At 45.3% G+C, this 22,044-nt stretch overlaps 1 protein-coding gene across 3 annotated transcripts in view; it reads right to left on the reverse strand.

Annotated features, from left to right (window-relative positions):
* Nucleotides 1–21,381, reverse strand: part of klhdc3 (kelch domain containing 3) — a 69,190-nt gene extending 47,809 nt beyond the window's left edge. For 2 of the 3 annotated variants that reach the window (XM_063040479.1, XM_063040477.1), the window contains exon 1: nt 21,232–21,381. The gene's annotated coding sequence lies outside the window, so the exon portion shown is untranslated. Of the gene's footprint in view, nt 1–4,946; nt 5,148–21,231 lie in introns of those variants that run through there. The other variant, XM_063040478.1, reaches the window with a different exon arrangement.
* Between the last annotated feature and the right edge of the window lie 663 nt (nt 21,382–22,044).

Here is a 22,044-nt window from a genome sequence, read left to right on the forward strand (position 1 = left end):
GCTCCACGAAGATATACAATTGTGTGCCATCTGCAGAACTGTGGAAATCAAGCCTGTGCTCTCGAATGACGTCTCCTAAGGGGAGCATGTACAAGAAGAGGAATAGGGGTCCAGCCAGCTTCTCTGAGCAACACAGTATCTCTTAGAAAACTGGTCTCCAGGACAGAGAGAAAAAAAATCTCTAAGATATATGAATGAAGCCAATTAAGGACACTGCAGAGAAGCCAACCCAGTTCTCAAGTGATCAAGGAGAACACTGTGGCCAATTGTGTCAAAAGCAGCAGTTATGAAGGGAAATGAATTTTACACAGAACAACATTTTAGTACAAGTAGACAACAAGACTGGTACAACATCACAAACCGAATAGACTGCTTTGTGCTGTACTGTTTTATGGCTATGCTCCAAGTATACACGTCCGGTAAATGCCACGACATTTGAAAGTGGTTATTGAAACCTGGGACGTGTGAGAAGTGGCCCGACGCACAAAGCAGGGAGCTGCAGTTATATTCTAATTAGATTAAAAAACGACTGTGCTATCATATTCAGTTTTGGTCATCACAAGCCCTAGTAAGAGTGCAGTAAAGGTGAACTGCTGTGGTTCAGGGGTTACACCGAGATGGGATTTCCTGCAGCTCGATTCCTACTAAGGAAACAGGGTAGATTGCAAAACAGGGCACTTTATATCAAAGCAATGGGCAAAAGATCCAGATGAACTATGAGAAAATACTTAAAAAAAAATGACCAGCTGGAAATCACTGCCTGAAAATCTGGTGGCAACTGGTTCAAGGGAAACACAAGGGCTAAAGGGAAACGAATGGGTAAATATTTGAAAGCAAAACATCAACATGGAACAGAGCAGGGAACTGGGGCTTACTGGACTGATCTGCAAAGAGCTGGCACACCAACAAAACACAAGACCCAAGGAGACTAGAGCAAGAGAAGGCCAATAGGTTTCTCGAGCCTGTCTCACCCTTCTTATGATCCTGGCTGATCTCCCCCATGCTTCGTGACCTTCTCCTGCCATATCCCAGAGCCCCCAATTCTCTGATATTTAAATACCCCTGGTGATCCAGCCTCAACTCTGATCTCCCCCATGCTTCATGACCTTCTCCTGCCATATCCCAGAGACCCCAATTCTCTGATATTTAAATACCCCAGTGATCCAGCCTCAACTCTGAGATTTACCATCCTTTTGGGAAGTTTTTCAGATCTGACCAACTGCAACACCTGCAATGGAGCCCTCATCTGCACTCACTCACATGGGGGGATGCTAAAATCCAGAGCTCACTCCTCCTTAAACTACAGAGAAGAAAACATTGAACAGCTTCACAAAATATTTTTGTATGGTTTTAGACCGAGAAGGAGGCAGCCTCTACCCTGTTCCCAAATACCAGAGGAGGGAAAGATAAAGTAATAAGCCTGGAACTACACTCAGCACCAGAAGGGAGAATACCTCTCACAGGTACCAACACCACTTGTATATTCAGACTCCATCTGAGAGATCCCCTTCATCTCTTGCACGCTCCTCTTCTCTGCAGCTTAAAAGCAGGTGCCAGTTCCAATTTTTACCATACAGTTTGTAACAGGGGTGTTTCTATTCCTGAGAAATCTTTGCAACCCAAAGAGATCAGAGTCTGGAATGTGGTTTAAATAAAAACCGCTGGTCAGCCACAGGACCAAAATGCAGATAAACCAGGATATTTAACTCAACCAGGCTTCCCTGCAAGATGCAATGATATTGTCACAAACAGAGTCCCCTTCCAGTAGAAGATGCCTGGAGCCCTGCAAAAGCCAGCAAATGCATCCTACTGGTCTCCCAAGTGCTTGTTGGCATGAACAGGATGTAGACAAATTGGATGTTTGTAATCTGGGAAGGACATGTACACAATTAAGAATTAGCAGCCACTGTAGTTGACTCAGCTCGAGCCTGCTTTACCATTCAGTGAAATCTTGGCTGTTCTGACTGTAACTCAACTGCACCTTCCCATCTACTCCCAGTAATCTTTCACCCTCTTATCAAGTTTCTGTCCAACTCGGTCTTTAAATATTTAAAGACTGAGGAATAGTTCCAAAGACTCAGGTTTCTGAGAGAAAAACTCTTTTTCATCTCTGCCTTAAATGATGGGAAGCATAATCTTGCAGCAAGGGACTTGCCCTATGACACACCAAAGTTCTTCCATCATCTTTAAGAAAAGGAAATAAGAACAGGAGTTGGCCCCCGGTACCCGGTCCCCTCCAGCCTACCCTGCCATTGTGGCTGATCTACCCCGGCCTCAATTTGTGCTATTTCTCCCTGCCCCTCTGATCTCCCATCTATCAAAATATCAGTCACTATTATACATTCACCGGCCTCATTCTCCACAGGACCAACATTTACCTTAACTGTCCTCATCCTATTTTAATGTCTACAGAAGCTTTCACCACTTGCTTTTAGATCATATGCAAGTTCTCCCTTCATGAGCTTTTTAAATCTTCTATTGCTGGATCCTAAAAACTTGCCAGTACTCTTGTCTACCACTGGTTCTTTAAACTTTGTACACTCTAGTTTTCAAATGAACATTATCGTTTACCTCCTTTGTCAACCACAGATGATGGCTTTTTCTCATGGAATCCTTTTTGATGGGGAGAAGTGCCTCTGAAAATTATAAACCAATTATGTATCTGAATACCTGCCACTGTTCTTCTACTGACCTGTCCTACAGCTTGTTTACCGAGTCCTTTTTAAAGAGCTCCTCCCTCGTATCATTAGAATTGTTATTATTTAAACTGAAGTCAGTGGCTATAAACCTGTGGTGCTCATCCTTAGACACAAGAGACTGCAAATGGTTGAACTGTCAGCGACAATCTGCTGGAGGAACTCAGTGGGTCAGGCAGCATCTGTGGGGGGCATCAGGAAGGGAATTGTCGTCGGATGAGTCATCGAGACAGAAACAGGACTGTGTGAGCACAGACGGAAGCAGCAGAGTATGGGTGAACAAACTGATGATAAGTCCTCTCCAGCACGGCCCATACATCTCTAGGGAGGGAATTAAAGTGCTCATCAACCCAGACAGGCAAGGGCCCATTCCATTACCAACAGATTGTATCAAAGATTTATGCCTCATTACCCAGCCCAAAGCAGTAAGGACTGAGTCACTGCCACTGCTAACCAGTACTGTTTGAAAACTAGCAAGATAACACAGTTAATGAGCGAAGCACCATGCTGGTACAATGACAATTATTTAGCTGCTGACTTCCTCAAGTGTGCTGGAGATGCACAAACACAGACCAGATGGCCTTTGTACTTCAGTCCACTCTATACCAGGGCTTTATTGAGAGGGAGAAGGCAGCACCTTCCCTTCAACACACCTACACAGTGGAGTCATTTATCTTGCAGACAGATCTCCTTTTTACACCCAGAGGCAAACAGGAGGCACTAACAATTAACCCCACCTCAGGGGTACAGAATGTAACAACACAGTGGTTAGACACCTGGCCTGGTTGGACAAAACTGCACTGTTGACTTTAATCACAACAGAAGATAATGTGCAGATACTGGAAATCTACAGCAACACACACATCATGTTGGAGGAACTCAGCAGGTCAGGCAGCATCTAGAGACAGGAACAAATAGTTGACGTTTCAGGCTGAGACCCTTCAATACTGAAAAGGAAGGGCAAAGAGGACAGAACAATGTGGTGGGGGGAGGGGACAGGACAGGAATGCAAGCTAGAAGGTGATAGGTGAAGCAGGATGAGGGGGTGGGGATTGAAGTGAGAAGCTGGGAGACGATAGGTGGAGAAAGTGAAGGACTGAAGAAGCAATTGGATAGGAGAGGAGAGTGCACTATGGGAGAAAGGGAAGGAGGAGGGGCACAGTGGGAGGAGGTAGGTGAGGAGGAGAGGATGAAGAAAGGAGCCAGAATGGGGAAAAGAAAAAAAGAGCGCAAGAGAGGAGAGAAATGACCAGAAGTTGGAGAAATCGATATTCATGCTGCCAGGTTGGAGGTTACCCAGATGGCATACAAAGTGTTGCTCCTCCAAAATGAGTGGCCTTGTCCTGGTAGTAGAGGAGACTACGCAGCGACAGGTGGCGATGGGAATGGGAAGTAAAGTGAAAATGGGTAGCCGGTGGCAAGTCCCACCTGTTGTGGCAGACAGAGCAAAGGCCCTCAACAAAGCAGTTCTGAAGAAACTCGCTTTCCCCTCTCACCTTGAGCCTATGCCCTCTAGTTTCAGACTCCCCCAACTCCGGAAAAAGAGGCTGACCACACACTTTATCTATATCCTCATAGTTTTATAAATTTGTATATGGTCACCTCTCACTTACTACACATCAGGATAAACAGCCCCCCATACTATTCAGCCCTCCAGTCCTAGCAACACCCTCACAAATCTTTTCTAATCATCCAAATTTATAAACATCCTCCCTGCAGACACACATCTTCCCTATGGCCGCTCACCAAATGGTGAGGCTGGAGGGCTGCTAGCCTTCCTCCCACCCTCTGCTCTTCTCTGAATACTGATCTGGAATTCCTTCTCCCAACAGAGATGGCAGGTAGAAAAACCTTGGAACAACAGACCCAGGAACCGAGTCTCCAAGGTGGAGTGCCCCTCCTACAGTACAGTGTTCTGAAAGAATTATTTTGTAAGTGAAAATGATAAAACAGGGGCTGAGACCCAAAAGGTAAAGGAAAAATGCTGGGAAAAACTTGGGAGTCAGGCAATGTCCGTGCAAAGAAAAACAGAATTCACCTTTCAGATTGAATATTCAAAGAGCTTTCTTAGCAGAAAAAAAGTCACATTGATTAATAATTACTCTGACTAGAAGCAAATACCAGCATATCCTGCTGGGGATTAGCTGTCATTTGCAAATTATCACCTCACGGCTCCTGAGCAGGCCCCAGCAGCTGTGGCCACGACTCTAGAGGAGAGGATTTGGTTAAAAACCACCATCAGTTACTCACACTCTTGGCTGGCACTGTGCACCGCAGACTCGGAGACTTCTCTTCCCTGGCAATAGAAGAACAAGTGGAAAACTAGTCCTCAGCGCTCGCCTGACACACTGCAGGACTTACAATATATTCAGTGCCTCCCTTCTCTCAGCAGGATGCCACTTTACACTGAAAATAGCCCCCGGATTCCTTGTATTTCATACAAGCTGGGCTATTTCCAGCAACTGCTCGCTCCGGCCAATCGCCGAGAGTGGAGCAGCAAGGTTATCAACTGACATTTATCGACAACATTTTCAACACACAAAAAAAATCAGAGGCTGCGCTGTCCTTCGCTGTCCCATTGGATATTCAGTGTCAAAAGTCACTCTATTTTTAAACTGAGAACTGGAGAGAGACTGTTGAACCTGAAAATTACTTAGGCACATTGAGTTTACTTGATCACAGTTCACAGAGATGCCTGGGTGAGAAACCCACATCTTCATGCAGCATGGGCTGTTAGCTGGTAAGGAATGCTCCTAGCACAGAACCGCCAAAGACGATTTCCAGCGAGACAGTCTCACCCACCTACCCTTAATATTCAATGTATTTCCCTCACTATCAACATTCTGGGGTCACCATTCATTAGAACACGACTGAACAAGCCACATAAACATCATGGTCAGAGGCTGACAACCTGACAACTCAAGACCTCTGCAACAAAGCACGTAAGCTGCAGTGACTCCATTGAAGGCATATCCCTCCCCACCACTGCTAGTATTTACAGAAGGCAACATCTATCATCAAAGATCCCCCCATCCAGGACGTGCCACTTTCTCGCAGTTACCATTGGGCAGGAAAAGCAGAACTTTACTGGTCTCCTTCAGGTTTTGGTGGTTTCTTTCTTGTTGCCGATTGCCGGGTGGTTGATACATTATTTTCTATGTGAGGGAGGGGTTGCGGATTTAGGATCTGATGTCCTTGTTGGTGTTTTTCTGTGTGGGTGATCTGTTTAGCTTTGTGTGTGTGACAGAGGGGGTTCGGGATTTGATGTTATTGTTGCTAGTTTTTTGCGAGGGAGGGACCTGGGGGTTTGATGTTATCGTCGTTTTTTTGAGAGCGAAAGGGTTGGGGATTTGGGGTTTTTGATGTTCCAGTTGCTGTTTCTCATGTGGGTGATCTGTTAGTTTTTTATGTGAGGGAGGGGGTTTGCAAGTTTTGTTTCTTTTTCTTTCTCGTGTCAGGTGGAGGTGGAGTTGATGTCTTTTCGTTCAACAATTCCCATGGGGTTTCTGTATTTCATGGCTATCTGTAGAAGATAAATATCTGAGTTGTATTGTACATGCATACTCTGACAATAAAATGAATCTTTGAACCTTTAGAAGCCCAAGAACTCACATCTTCAGATTCAAGAATAGCTACTTCCCTTCAACCATTCAGTTCTTAAACCAACCGGCACAACCCTAATCACTACCTCAGTATGACAACTGATCACTTTGCATTACAATGAACATTGTTTTCTCTTTGTTCTAATTGTGTTCGTTCTTGTAAAAATATACACAATTTATGCTTCAGTTATGCCTTTCGTCTGAATGCTACTTATCTGATGATCTGTGCTTGTGAGGTTGCTGCAAGTAATTGTTCATTGCATCTGTACACGTGTACCTGTGAATATGACAGTAAACCCACCTGCCTGGATGAGCATAGCTCCAGACTTCAACATCATCTGGGACAAAGCAGTCTACTCAATCAACATCCCACCCACCATCCTAAACACTCCTTCCCTCCACCACGTGTGATCCATTGAAGTAGCCAAGGTTATTCCAAAAGCATCCTGTGACCTCCAAGCGTGCAGAGTCCCATGTAAACATTCAGCTTGTGTCAAAATGTTTTAACTGGTATGAACTACACCCCTAGCAAAGTTCCAGCAAACATACACTGAGTTGTAGGATAGATTCTATTCTAAACTAAAAGGATCTATGTTTCTTTAGGCATTTTCAGGACATCCCAAAGTCAAAGTGGAACAACAAACAGCGTGCTGAAAGAACTCAGCTGGTCGAGCAGCATCGGCAGGAGTAAAGCAACTGTCAACTTTTCGGGTCGAATCTCTCCATCAAAATGACTACAACCACATATCCTGCTAAATCGATCCCTCTACCCCTGAATCAGACTTTTGACCCAGGTCATTGGCAATCCTTCTCCTGCAGTGCCCCCCCCCCGCCCCCGGACCCCCAGCCCAGATGCTGCTTGACCTGATGAGTTCTTCCAGCAGATTGCTTGTTGGTCCACAAGACTTCACCACACAGCCTTTTGGCTCAGACTAAAGGACGCAAACTATTAAGCCACAGTATACCATCTGTTAGGTAATACCTTCCGCTTCTCTCTGTGTAACATAATTCCCAAGTGTTTGGAAGTAATGCCTTGATTGGCAGGTGGATGTGCTCTCTCCTCGCCACTTTTGGAGAAATTACTCTCGCTGCTGCTCGATTCAGTTGTACATGATGACAGTATTTAGCACACCTGTTGTTTCAGAGCCTGGAGACAACACTAAGCCCGTTCCACTAATCCTAACTGGGACATCAGCCAGGTTAAGCAGCTGCAGCGTAGAGATACAGATCAAAACATGGAAAGGTACACAACACCCCCTGAAGCTGGTTTATAATTTACTGGGCTGAAGCATTTGTAACTGCCTTCAATCAGAAGTGCCTAGTTGGTGATCCAACTTGGCTCTCTTCCCAGAACCTCACTTCTACACAAGTTCATCTCCAGCCAATCTGATTTACTCCACATACTAAGCGGCTCAGAGTACAAGATACACCAGTATCTGTACGACAACCAGACACACATTGCAAATGGACTACTGAAAACCTGTGATCCAGAATTAATCGCCTTGCTTCTATCAGGATGTCAGGAGTGGGAGTGTTTACTCATGATTGCACAGTCCAATTCCATTCACAACTCCTCAGCAAGTAAAGAAACCCATTCACGAATGCAGCAAGACCTCACAAAACACAATGACCATCCCCAATAAGAAATAATCTAACCACTCACCATTAACAATGACATTATCACTGCACGGTTCCCTGCCACCAATATCAAAAGTCACCAGAAACTCAAGCGTTGTGGCTACCTGTCCAGAAGGTAGCTGCAGGACTGTTTTGAAACCAAGGACTAGAGGGGTTCGGGCACTGCTGAGGGATTGGGATGTTGCTTTTCCATTGGGGATAAGACAACTCTAAGGTTAGCAAGAGCCGTGCTTTCCCATGCCATCAAAAAGGCAAAGCAAAAGTACTCACAAAAAATTCAGTCACCTCTGTGACACCAGGGACACGTGGTGCATGTGACAAGGTTTACAAAGGAGAACAGAGTGACAGTGATGATTTTATTTTCTGATAGGCTGAATGCCTTCTATGCACGATTTGACGCAACGAATGATGTAGCAGAGGAAAGTCCCTGCTCCCCCTAAGGACAGGTAACCTGTTTAGCCACAGCTAAGGTGAGGAGGCTCCCAGCCAGGTAAACCTATGGAGCTAGACAACATACTTGGTTAGGAGCTGAAGGACTGTGAGGCCCAGCTAACAGAGGTCTTAACAGACATCTTTAACACCCCTTTGCAACAGTCCATTATCGCTGCAAGCTTCTGGGTAGCCACTATCATCCCGGTGTCCAAGAGAGCAACGGTAACTGACCTAAATGCTTACCACCCACTGGCAATGACCTCAACAAGTGCTTTGATCAGCTGTTAATGGATCACTTAAAATCCCACCTTCCAGCTACATTGAACCCTTTCTAGTTTGTCTACTGCTCAAACCAATCCACTGATGATGCCGTAGCCTCAGCCTTCCACTCTGTCTTGTCCCAGCTAGGAAATGTTGCCTCATACACCAGGATGTTGTTCATTGACTTCAGCTATCACTATCATCCTTCAGAGGCTGGTGGGTAAACAGTCCTCGATGGGATTCAATACCCTTCTCTGTAACTGAATCTTGGACTACTTGATGGAAAGACCCCATCAGTTCGAGTTGGCAGCAATATTTCAAGCTCCGTTTTGCTGAGCACTGGTGCCCCCCCCACGACTGCGTGCTCAGCCCACTGCTAACTCGTGACTGCACTACCAGATCCAGCTCAAACTGCATCATCAAGTTCGCTGATGATACAACAGTGGCTGGCCTCATCAGCAATAATAACGAGTTGGCATATTAAGAGGAGGTAGAGAGGCTTGTCACATAGTATGAGAACAACAATCCAAGTCTAAATGTGGACAAGGCAAAACAGATGATTGTGGACTACAGGAAGGCGTAGGTCGACCACTCTCCATTGCATATCGGTGGCTCTGCCATGGAGAGAATGAAGAGTACAAAATTACTTGGTATGTACATAACGGATGATATAACGTGGACCCACAGCACCTCATTAGTCAAGAAGGCATAGCAAGTGAGGCAAGCAAGGCTTCCCGTCCCCATTCTAACAACTTTCTATTGGAGCACCGAGAGTCCTGCTTGGCTGCATCATTATGTGACACAGGTGCTGCAAGGCATCGGACCACAAGGCTCTATTGAGAATAATAAAAAATGCTGAGAGGATCACTAGGGTCTCCCTCCCAATTTGTGACATTTACTGGGATCATTATATATGAAGGGTGCAGAGCACTGTTCAGGATCCCTACCACCTCTCCCATGATCTTTTTGACCCACTACCATCAAGGAGGTGGTATAGGAGCATTAGGACTAGCACTGCCTGACTGGTAACAGCTCCTTTCCCCAGGCTGTGAGACTAATGAATACCCTGCTGCACTGAGGACTCATCACGAAGACAGCCAGTTGTTTACTGTGTTATTTACTGTTTGCCTGTGCTGCACAATTCACATGCATTCTGAATTAGATTTTATCAACTTATTTCTGGTAACATTTTGTTTTACGTGCTTTGTGTGATATACAGTGCCTTGAAAAATTTTCTAAATTTAAAATATATTGAAGTAAGATTTTTGAGCTAATCTACAAAACATTGTAACACTCACAACACGCTGGTGGAACTCAGCAGCTTGGGCAGCATCTGTGGAAAAGATCGGTCGACATTTCGGGCCGGAACCCTTCGTCAGGACTGTAGAGGGAAGGGGCAGAGGCCCTATAAAGAAGGTGAGGGAGGGTGGGAAGGAGAAGGGGGGTAGGTTCCAGGTGAAAAACCAGTAAGGGGAAAGATAAAGGGGTGGGGTGGGGGAGGGGAGGCAGGGAGGTGATAGGCAGGAAAGGTGAAGAAGGAATAGGGGAAAACACACTGGGTAGTAGAAGGAGGCTGAACCATGAGGGAGGTGATAGGCAGCTGGGGGAGGGGGCAGAGTGACATAGGGATAGGGGAAGGGAGGGGAAGGGAATTACCGGAAGTTGGAGAATTCTATGTTCGACATAGGGATAGAGATATGTCCATACATGGCCTCCTCTACTGCCATGATGAGGCTAAACTCAGGTTGGAGGAGTACTCCGCTACAAAACATTGTGTATCATGTTATATCAAAATAAAAATTCCAAAACATGTCAACAATTTACCAAAAATTAAAAACAAAACTTGAGAGGTTGAAAACATCTTCATCCCCTTTGGAATTACTATGCTAACTTTCCTCAGGTGCAATATATTACCTTATCAACTCACCCTATTTGTTGTTGTAGAAAATTGAAGGATAACTTGTTTTCAATGAATTCATAAGAACAGGTACCCCTTCTCTCTGTAAGGTCCAACAGTATGGTAGATTTTCAACAGATCAAACCAAAATGGAGACAAAACAGCATTCAAGACAAGTCAGGGAAATGATAATGGAGAAACACAAGTATAGCGAAGGGTACAAAACCATCTCAAAAGCACTGAACATATCTCAGAGCTCAGTGTAGTCCATCATGGAAAAGAGGGAAAAATATGAAATCACAGCCACACTGCCACGGTCAGGCTGACCCTCTAAACTCAGTTACTGGAGAAGAATGCCGCTCGTAAGAGGGGCTACTGTGACGCCAACAGTCAAGGAGTTTTGCAGTTGGTAACCTTTCCAATTCTCTTTCCCGGACTGCTGTGGAGGCCCAATTATGTGTATATATAATTGAGACTGACAGATTTCAGGGTGTTTGGTGAATTAGGGGAATTTGAGCTCCAAGCAGGGAAATTAGGCAGAAGTAGGTTGACCATAATCATATAGAAAGATGAACCAGGTTTGAGGGACCAAATGGTTTACTCCTGCCCTACATTTTCCATGCTTGTCCTTATCGATTCCTGCTTCCATCTGCAAAACTCCTCAACCACCCTGAACCTAATACTTCTGGATTTCCAGCAGCCGTCCAGTCTCATTCTCAGTTCTGCATCCTCGACTGAGCTCTTCACCAGCAATGACTTTTGAAATTGAATCCTGCAGCCATAGTTACCCCAATATGAGGCAACCTTTCTCCCTCTCTTCTACATTGTTCAACTGTATCTTCCCTTGCTGAAACCTCATCTACAGCTGGCATCCTCTTGGCCATCAATTCCAGAGAAATCTTGGCCTCAATAAACAAAGGCAACTAATGTGCTCCTGCCCCTGCCTGGTGCAGGTTCGGGTTATGCAACATTTTAAATTTTTCTCCTTGCTTCCAAGGTATTGCCCTTCCTCTCCCTGCAACTCCAGACAAAGTTCAAAGTAAATTTATTATCAGAATACATATATGTTACCATATACAACCCTGAGATTCGTTTTCATGCAGGCATACTCAGTAAATCCAAGAAGCACAATAGAATCAATGAAAGATCACATCCAACAGGACGGACAAACAACCAACGTGCAAAAGACAACAAAATGTGCAAATACGAAAGAAAATAAAAGCAATAAATACTGAGAACATGAGATGAAGAATCCTTAAAAGTGAGTCCATAGGTTGTGGGAACAATAGTTCAGTGATGGGGCAATTGAAGTTGAGTGAAGTTATCGCCACTGGTTCAAGGGCCTGATGATTGAGGGGTAATAACTTTGTGAACCTGGTATTGTTGATCCTGAGGCTCCTGTACCTTCTTCCTGATGGCAGCAGTGAGAAGAGAGCAAGGCCTGGGTAGTGGGGGCCCCTGATGATAGAGGCTGCTTTCCTGTGATAGTACTCCATGCAGATCTACCTTACCTTTAATGGACTGGACCGTATCCACTACCTTTTGTAGGATTTCCTGTTTGAGGGCATTCGTGTTTCCATACCAGGCTGTGATGCAACCAGTTAATATACTCCCCACCACACATTTATAGAAGTTTGCCAAAGTTTTAGATATCATGCTGAACCTACACAAACCAAAGGAAGTAGAGGTGCTGCCGTGCTTTCTTTGTAATGACACTTCTGTGCTGGGACCTTCCCAGGAAAGGTCCTCTGAAATGATAACAAGAAAGGATTTAAAATTGCCAACTCTCTCCACCTCTGATCCCCCGATGAGGACTGGCTCACAAACCTTCGAAATCCTCCTCCTGAAGTCAATACTCAGTTCTTTAGTTTTGCTGATACTGAGTCAGAGGTTGTTGTTGTGGTACCACTCAGCCAGATTCTCAATCTGTCTCAAATATGCTGTTTCTTCACTGCATTTGATTTGGTCCACGATAGTGGTGTTGTCAGCAAATTTAAATATGGCATTGAAGCTGTGCTCAGCCTCACAGTCACCAGTATAAAACAAGCAGAGCAGGGAGCTAAGCACATATCCTCATGGTGCACTTGTGCTGATGGAGATTGTGGAGGAGATGTTGCCAATCCGAACTGACTGGAGTTTACATGTGAGGAAATCAAGGATCCAATCACACAAGGAGGTATTGAGAGTGAGGGCTTGAAGCTTAAGAGCTTAGTTGATTTTGAGGGGATGATAGTATTGAATGCAGAGCTGTAGTCGATAAATTCTGGTGTCCAGACTTCCAGGGTTGAGTGAAGAGCCAATGAAATGGCATCTGCTATGGACCTGTTGTGCTGGTGGGCAATTTGGAGCAGATCCAAGTCACTTCTCAGGCAGCAGTTGATAGATTTCATCACCAACCTCTCAGAACACTTCATCACAGTGGATGCAAGTGCTCCTGGACAACGGTCATTGAGGTAGGTTACCACATTCTTCTTGGGCACCAGTATAATTGAACCCAGGTACCCCATCTGGGCCAGATGCTTCAGTGGGTCCACCCTCCTGTAGGATGCTTTCACATTCTCTGAATCTGCAGGGTGTTCGGGGACTGTGGGAGCTCGTGAAGGTTCCTCCATGTTTTGATGGTCAAAGTGAGCATAGAAGGAATTGAGTTCATCTGCGAGCGAAGCCTTATTGTCACCTATGTCGCTTGGATTCTCCTTGTAATGGTGATAGCACTCAAGCCCTGTCACAGCTGTCAACCATCTTTCAGTAATTCAAGTCTGGTCTAGAATTGCCACTTTGCCCATGAGATAGCAGACATCCATATACAGTATCACGGAAATCAATTTTTTTGAAAGCGAGCGAGAAAGCGAGAGAGAGAGCGAGAGAGCGCACGCACGCCATGGTAGAGTGTTCCAAAGAAAATATAAAACGTACATCACCCCAGACTACACTAAAGTGTACCCCTGCCTAACAGGGGTCAAAATAACGATAGTGTTGCTCGCTGCACTGTTTGCAACATGTTGAGGTGAGTTTAACGGGTGTCATTCGTTCATTAGCATAGCCAACGTTATTTAAACTAGCTGGCTGGCTGCTAAGGAGCTACTCTATTGCAGACATCCCACCTCTCCCAGAAGTCTCCTGCAAATTGATGGTGCTACCTCCCTGAAATGAGTTTTTGCAGGGTGGGATGTCTGAGATAGAACATAGAACAGTACAGCACAGCACAGCACAGAAACAGGCCTTTCAGCCCACAGTGTTGTACCGAACCAGCTAAAAAGCAAATCAAAAACACCCAAACACCAATCTCTCCTACCTACACAATGTCCACATCCCTCCATCTTCCTCACATTCATGTGCCTACCTAAATGTATTAGAAGTATTAAAAGTTTCCAATGTATTTGCCTCTACCACCACTCCAGGCACCACCACTCTACCAGTAAAAAACCTATCCCTCACTTCCCCTTTGAACTTACCCCCCTCCCCAATGCACATCCTCTGGTATTAGACATTTCCAGAGATCGTACCTGGACCTCTTGCATCTACTCGATTGCCAGACCCGAATGCCACTGATCTGACCTTCAGCGGACTGCAGATCGCATGGTTCATCCAGACTTTCTGGTTGGGGAAAGACTCTTTTGTGGGGACACAATCATCTATGACTTTTTTTTATTTGAAGTCCATGGCAACTGTGGTGTATTCATTCAGATCCTCTGATGAGTGGTTAAACATGGCCCAGTGCACCGATTCGAAGCAATCCTGTAGCAGCTCCTCTGCTTTCTGTGACCACTGTGACAGACGATTATCCTAGTATAACTGCCCAAGGATTTGTACTCTCTCTCCACCTTTAAGCCACCTGTGTGACTGAGTTGCTGGGCACTTATCTTCATTTTTTAAAAGGTATTCATTCATGGGATGTGGGTGTCACCAGCTAAGCCAGCATTTATTACCCATTCCTAGTTGCCCTTGGGAAGGTGGTGATGAGCTGCCTTCTTGAACCACTGCACTCCCTGAGGTGTAGAGATACCCACAGTGCTGTCAGGCAGAGAATACCATGATTTTGACCCAGCAACAATGAAGGAATGACGATGTTTCCAAGTCAGGATGGTGAGTGAATTGGAGGGGGATTTCCAAATGGTGGTGTTCCCAGGTATCTGCTGTTCTCGTCCTTCTAGATGGTAGTGTTCGTGGGTCTGGAAGGTGCTGCCTTAAGAACTTTAAGGCCTCGTGATGTCATCTACTATCAGTCAGGTAATGCCAAAGGTGTGCTGGAATGTTTTACATTAAAGGAGCTGGATGAAAAGTTACTGTTATGGTAACCAGCATGTAAACATAGCTTTAAATATTGATTTCAGTTCCGATTGGCTTTATTTGTAAGTCAAAGTTTAAACATTGACTCAACAAGTGTGTGACACTGGGGGATGGGAGGATTAGTAACCCAAGTTCGACTTCACATTACCTGTGCAAGACCACAGATCACAAGTCTATAGATAGAAATGCAGATATGACATACAGCAGCAAAGCAATCAAACTCGTCGCCTGAACACAATGGCCAACAGCACTTAGTAATTTCTCGAAATAACCATACACCCACACGCCATGGCAACATCAGCCACAGACAACCACACACACAAGTCAAGGGAGACCCCAGACATACGCATGCTACAGCAATGACAACTTCAGCACTGCACACACCATCAACACCCCGACAATGCTGAAGAGAAGATCTTCAATAATGATCAATTGGGGCAGTTATAGGCAACTAGGAAATCAGAGCTCACCTCATCAGGGAGGGTAAATCCCAGTCACTCTCTACCCTGCTCCACAAAGGGTGGAGGGGGTGCAATCCCATTATGATGGCCCTTGTTAGATTAAGCAAGAGCTTGTACTCAGTCAACAGCCCCGGTATCCAATCCCCCATGTGACTAAAAATAAATCTAATGTTAGCAGTTTTTTGCCAATCGGGTCAACATTTTCAGCATACAAACGTCACGCTGTAGTTTGGACTATTGAGCTTCCTAGGTACTTGCACACAGATCATGCCTAGTCTTCAGATTTCCCATCTTGGGCAGTACATTACTAGTTCTTTCACTTATGGAGTTGAGTGAGCTTAAGACAAAGGAACCCCTAGGAAACAGTGATCACACTAAGGTACAATTCACCCCGCAGTATGAGAGGGAGAAGCTAAAATCAAATGTATCACTATTACAGTGAAGGAAAGGGAATTACAGAGCTATGAAAGTGGATCTCGCCAAAGATGATTAGAAGGGGACACTAGCAGGGAAGATGGCAAAAGAATAATGACTAGAGTTTCTGGGAGCAATTCAGAAGGCACAGGATAGATACATCACAAAACAGGAGAATGAAGGAACTGTGGTTGACAAGGAAAGACAAAGATAGAACTAAAACAAAGTGATAAAATATAGTAAAAATAGTTAGAAGTTAAGAGGATTCGGAAGCTTTTAAAAACCGCCAGAAAGCAACTGAAAAATGAGAGAAAAGATGAAATATGAAGGTAAGTTACCCAATAATATAAAAGAGTATACAAAAAGATTTCTCAGATATATAAAGTGTAAAAGAGAGATAAGTACAGATAATGGATGACTGGAAAATTACACTGAAGAGATAGTAACGGAGGACAAAGAAATGACAAATGAACTTAATAAGTATTTTGTGTCAGTCTTCACTGTGGAAGAGAACAGTAGTATGCCAGAAACTTGAGTATCAGAGGCAAAAGAGAGTGTAGTTGATATCACTAAGGAGAAGGTGGTTAGAAAACTGAAAGGTCTGAATGTAGATAAGCACCTGGACCAGATGCACTGCACGCCAGTGTTCTGAAAGAGATAGCAAATGATACTGTGGAGGCATTAATAGTGATTTTTCAAGAACCACTATGTTCTGGAATGGTTCTAGAGGACTGGAAAATTGCTAATGTCACTCCGCTCTTTAAGGAGGGAGGCAATAGAAGGGAAATTATAGGCCAGTTAACCTGACTTCAGTAGTTGGAAAGATGTTAGAGCCCAATATTAAGGATGAAATTTTAGGGTACCTGGAGGCACATGATAAAATAAGCCAAAGTCAGCATGGTTTCCTTGAGGGGAAATCTTGTCTGCCAAATCTGTTGGAATTCTTTGAGGAAGTAACAGGCAGGATAGACAAAAAAGTAATGGATTTTCAGAAGGGCTTTGACAAGGTGCTGCTCATGAGACTGCTCAACAAGATAAAGCACCCATGGTATTACAGGAAAGATACTAGCAGGGATAGAAAACTGGCTGACTGGTAGGAGGCAAAGAGTAGGAATAAATGGGTTCTTTTCTGGTTGGCTGCTGGTGACCAGTGGTGTGCCACAGGGATCACTGCTGGGACTGTTTTCTTTCAAGTTATGTGTCAATGATTTGCATGATGGAATAGATGGCTTTGTGGCCAGGTTTGCGGACAATATAAAGATAGGAGGAGGGGTAGGTAGGAAACAGGAAGTGTGCAGAAGGACTTAGACAGATTAAGAGGATGGGCAAAAGAGTGGTAAGTAGAATTTAGTGTAGGGAAGTGTATGATTGTGCACTTTGGTCGAAGGAATAAATGTGTACACTTTTTTCTAAACAGGGAGAAAATTTAGAAATCTGGACTTGGGAATCCTCGTGCAGATCCCCCAAAGGTAAACTTGTAGATTGAGTAATTGGTAAGGAATATAAATACGATATTAGCATTTATATTCAAGTGCTCTTGAAATGAAAGCAAGGACGTTATACTGAGCCTTAATAAGTCATTGGTCAGACCGCACTTGGGAGTACTGTGACAGTTTTGGGCTCCTCATCTTAGAGAGGATGGGCTGGCATTGGAGAGGGTCCAGAGGAGGTTCCCAAGAACCTGAGAATGAAAAGGCTAATGTATGAGGAACATTTAATGGCTCTGGGCCTGCGTGCACCGGAGTTTAAACCTATCAAATACTGAAAGCCCCAGACAGAGCACACGTGGAGAGAAGTTTCCTACAGTCAGGGAGTCTAGGACCGAAGGACACAGCAGCAGAGTAGTTTATGTCTCTTTAGAACAATTCATTGGGTATATTTAAAATGAAGGTTCTTGACTAGCACAGTTGCAGGGAGAAGGCAGGAGAATGTGTTTGAGAGGGATAATCAATGAGTCATGATAGAATAACCTAATCCTGCTTCCATGTCTTATGAGCTGCAGAAACTTGCATTTATATAGAACCTAATGTTCGGATGAGGGTAAGCATGTTGTTCAGCATATAGTGGGTGTGGTTGCCTCACAGCACCACTGACCTGGATTTGACACTGACCGTGAGTACTGCGAGCTGTTTGCGCAGGTTCACCCTTAAAATCCCCCATATGTGCTCATATCCCACATCCCAAAGACACAGGGACTGGCAGTTAGACCTTCCATTTACTTGTCACCCTCCTCACCTGGATCCACCCATAACCTGCCAGCTCTCGCTCCACCCCTTCTCCCCACCCTTTTATACTGGCTCCCTCCCTACTTTCTTTCCAGTGCTGATGAAGGGTCAACGGAAACATCAGCTGTTAATTTTGCTCCATCAGTACTGCCTGACCCATTGAGTTCCCCCAGCTCCTTTGTGTTGCTCCGGTTGGTGGCTTAACTGGCTGCTGTAAATTGCCCCTCGTGTAAGCAAGTGAGGAAAGAATCAGGGTGTGGGTGATCATGGGCTTGAGAGAACATCGTAAGGGGGGGGAGAGAGAGAATGGGACTGATGGCAGTAGTCAGCATGGATCTGATGCAATTTATATGGAATAAGTAAATACCTACCACTGCCATCATCCCCCCACCCCGCCTTACAGTTTCAGTTTTGAAGACATGGATCTGAAATGATAATGGATGGTCAGAGCTAACTTCCCAAAGTGGGGCAAACCTCATGCTCAGTACCCACTATTACAACAGAAGCCTAACAAATCTTTCACTTCACAAGCGAGGACATTCACTGAGAAACAGGCTCACTTGTGATCTGTTTATTTTTGCAATAAATATCCTTGGCCAGCTGCATAAAGCACACAAGGTCATCTTCATTCAAATGGGTACGTGAAAGTATGTTTTTAAAGGTAATTTAAAAATAGATTAAACACCAAGGTTTAGGACAAAACCTTGGGAAACGTGAAACACTTCCCACTTCTTGGGAGCCACATCCAATTGAGTACATCATAAAGAAATTCACCATCCTCTACAATGCACCACTTGAAAGAAAAGTTTGCATGAAGACAAAGACATCAACTCTGGTACAAAGCTTATAATCTACAATTGAACCCTGTCCTCTGTATGTTCTGAGATCTGGACGACCTACAGCAATGCTATATTAAAAAAAAAGTCTTTCAAATCCATTGACTGGATAAGCAATACAACAGCAGTATCAATGCTCAGGCCAACATCCCTGCATTGAGGCTCTAATTTCAGTCTGAATGTGTTCAAAGCATCCTGGGAGAAACTCAGCGTCCCATTGACCCCAGGAAATCTCCAACGCACCAACACTCAAAGCGAAGGAGGAGCATTTGGGACAGTGTCAAAAACTAACCACGTTGGGTACACCTGCCCCATCTGTACAAGGGTCCGGGCTTCTCACATCAATTTCATTATGCATCTTTGAACTGGAGCAGAAGTGGGAAACAACACAAAGAACTCAACAGGTTGAGTAGCCCACTCAAACCCAACCAGCCAGCGGGAACCGTAGTTAGGCTGCGTTTTGAGTATTGCATTCAGTTCTTGTTGCCCATTACTGAAAGGATGCAGAGGCTTTGGCGAGGGTACAGAAGAGTCTTACCAAGATGCTGCCTGGATTAGACAGTATGAAGCTATAGGGAGAGATCTAACTGTGGTTTACAATATTATGAGAAGCATAGATAAAGTAGACAGAAAGTATATTTTATGCAGGCTCAAAATATCTAATACTCAAGGGTATTCATTCAAGTTGAGGGTGGTATGGTCAAAGGACATGTGTGAGGCAAGAGGTGGTGGGTGCCTGGAATGTTCTGCCGGGGTGGTGGTGCTGCAAGTATGATAGAGGCATTTAAGAGGATCATCAGCATGTGAATGTGAAGATGTGGACACTGCAAAAGGGAACGGTTTAGTTCAGCATTTAATTACTAGTTTAATTAGTTCAGCAAAACATTGTGGACCTAAAGTTTTGTTCCTGTGTTGCAGTGTCCTGTGTTCTAAGAGTAGCAAGATGTAGACCAAGCTGACGGAAGGAGGGCAGGAAAGAGCCAGAACCAGAGGACGCAGGCACCCAGGATGGGCGGGGGGGGGGTGGTAAGGTAAGTGTGTGGGGTTTGCATTGGCAGAGTCTGTGTGTGTAATCTGCATGTGGTGTTTTCTGGTGGGATGTGTGAGATAAGTGGGGCATGTAGGAATGGGTCACAATTACCAGGGATCCAGGTGTGGATATATGAGAATGGTGTTTACAAAGTTGGTTTATTGAGGACAGAATTGCATGTGAGTGTTGAAGTATATATGGGGTGGGAGTGTGCAGGTTTTATGAATTGGATCAGGGTTAGGATGTTAGATTGGAAGATAGTTTGTGGGTGGAGGATGCTGCTTATGCAGGTCATTTGAGGGGGTGGAGGCATAACATTTGTATTGCGTTGTAGGTATGGGGACTAATTTCCAAGTGGAGGTGTTTGAAAGTCTGGTGTATTTGGCTGAACGGGAGTGTTGCTGGGATTGGGATGTGAAGTGGTTAGAGCATGTTCAGGGGTTTGAGTATGCGCTGTGCATTTGCAAGTTTGGAGCATGTGAGGGAGTTGGTGGTATAGACGTACAACAGTGTCTTGAGGGTTGGGTTGCAAGGAGCAAGGCATTGGGGTCTACGGGGGTGCGAGGTTCTGTGTATCTATACCATGTGTGGGGTGAAGTAATGGGAGCTCACACTTGTCTTCTGGGGGTGAGGTCAGGAGTTTGAAGGGTTTACTATGTGCGTTGGAGTGTATGGACCTGTGCGTACTCAGTGCTGGGGTGCATGAGAGAATACTCTGAGGGTGTTAGGAGTTTATGGGATGGTTTAGGGGAGGGCATTATGTATTTTGGGGTGGGAGAAGTACAGAAGGGATGGGGTGGGGTTTAAGAGTCTACAAGGAGGATTGGGAGAAACTACAAAAGCGAAAACTGCAGTTGCTGAAATCTAGAGCAACAAACAATCTGCCAGAGAAACTGACTGTCTATTTGCCCCGTGCCCTTCGTTACCTCCCATACACACCATTTCCCACCCACTCATCTTCCCCCACTCCCTCCCACCTCCCCATCCTACCGGTCCCTCTCCGCCTCAGCCTGTCCCTCTCACTAACTCCACCATTTCTCCCAGTCCTACCAGTCCCTTCCCACCTCACCGTATCCTCAGTACCCTGCCCCCTTCCCCAGTCCCTCTCCCAACTACCCCATCGCCGTCTCTCCCTGTCGTACCTCCCCATTCCACCTGTCTTCCACCCATTACCCTGCATCTCCCCCTTCGTGTCCCTGTTCACCCCACCCCATTTCCCCCGACCCCCTCTCCTTCCTCTTCCGTCCGCCCTCCATTCCTCCTGCACCCGCCCCCCAAACGCCTCCGCGGGTCCGGAAGCCCTGCCAGAACTGCCACCCCTCTGACTTGCTCCGGCCCGGGGATCACCGTGAGACGGCGGCGGCAGCGCCACTGCCGATACCCTTCCCCGGGGGAGCGGCCTAACGTCGCCAGCTCTCTGCACCCCCGTTCCCCCTGAATGACCCCTACCTCGTTTCCAAAGGCCGGACAGCTGCTGCAAAACCAAACCTTAGTCCTTCCCCCGGGCCGGTCCGATCCGCACCCGCCGACCCTTCGGATTTTTTTCCCGCCGACTAGAAAATGACCCTAAAGGGGAAGGAACAACCAGCCGCCGCGACTTCCTCCGCACCCACTGCATGTTGGGAGTTGTAGGTTCCTGATACTAAACCGCGTCAGGCAGGACGCCTTGCTCCTTGGGACTTGTAGTTCTCTGAGCAGGAAATGTTTCTGTAAGATCACCTTTCATCCACATGAGCATAGGCACAACCTGTTTATAGCTCAGTCACTCAATTCCAGGAATCAGCCTACCAAACCTACTTTGCACGGCCCAAAATGCAAACATATAATTTCCTAAATCGAGTCAAACAGCATGGAAATTTGCACTTCCATGCCAATCAACAATCCCATCTACACAAAGTTCAAAATAAAATATATTATCAGAGTACATACATGTCACCACATACAACCCTTTGTCTGTGGACATAATTAGAAAATCTATAGAACTGTAACTGTAAACAGGATCAGTGAACAACAAACTGTGAAATGCTAATGTAAGTAAATAGCAATAAATAACGAGATCATGAGATAACAATATAACAGAGTCCTGAAATGAGTGTAGTTATCCCCTTTTGTTCAAGTGCCTGATGATTAAGGGGTAGTAACTGTTCTTTAACCTGGTGGTGTAAGTCCTGAGGCACCTGTACCTTCTACCTGATGGCAGCAGTGAGAAAAGAGCATGGCCTGGGTGGTGAGGATCTCTGATGATGGTTGCTGCCTTTCTAC

This window comes from Mobula hypostoma, chromosome 2 (assembly GCF_963921235.1).
Source record: "Mobula hypostoma chromosome 2, sMobHyp1.1, whole genome shotgun sequence".
Taxonomy (NCBI): domain Eukaryota; kingdom Metazoa; phylum Chordata; class Chondrichthyes; order Myliobatiformes; family Myliobatidae; genus Mobula; species Mobula hypostoma.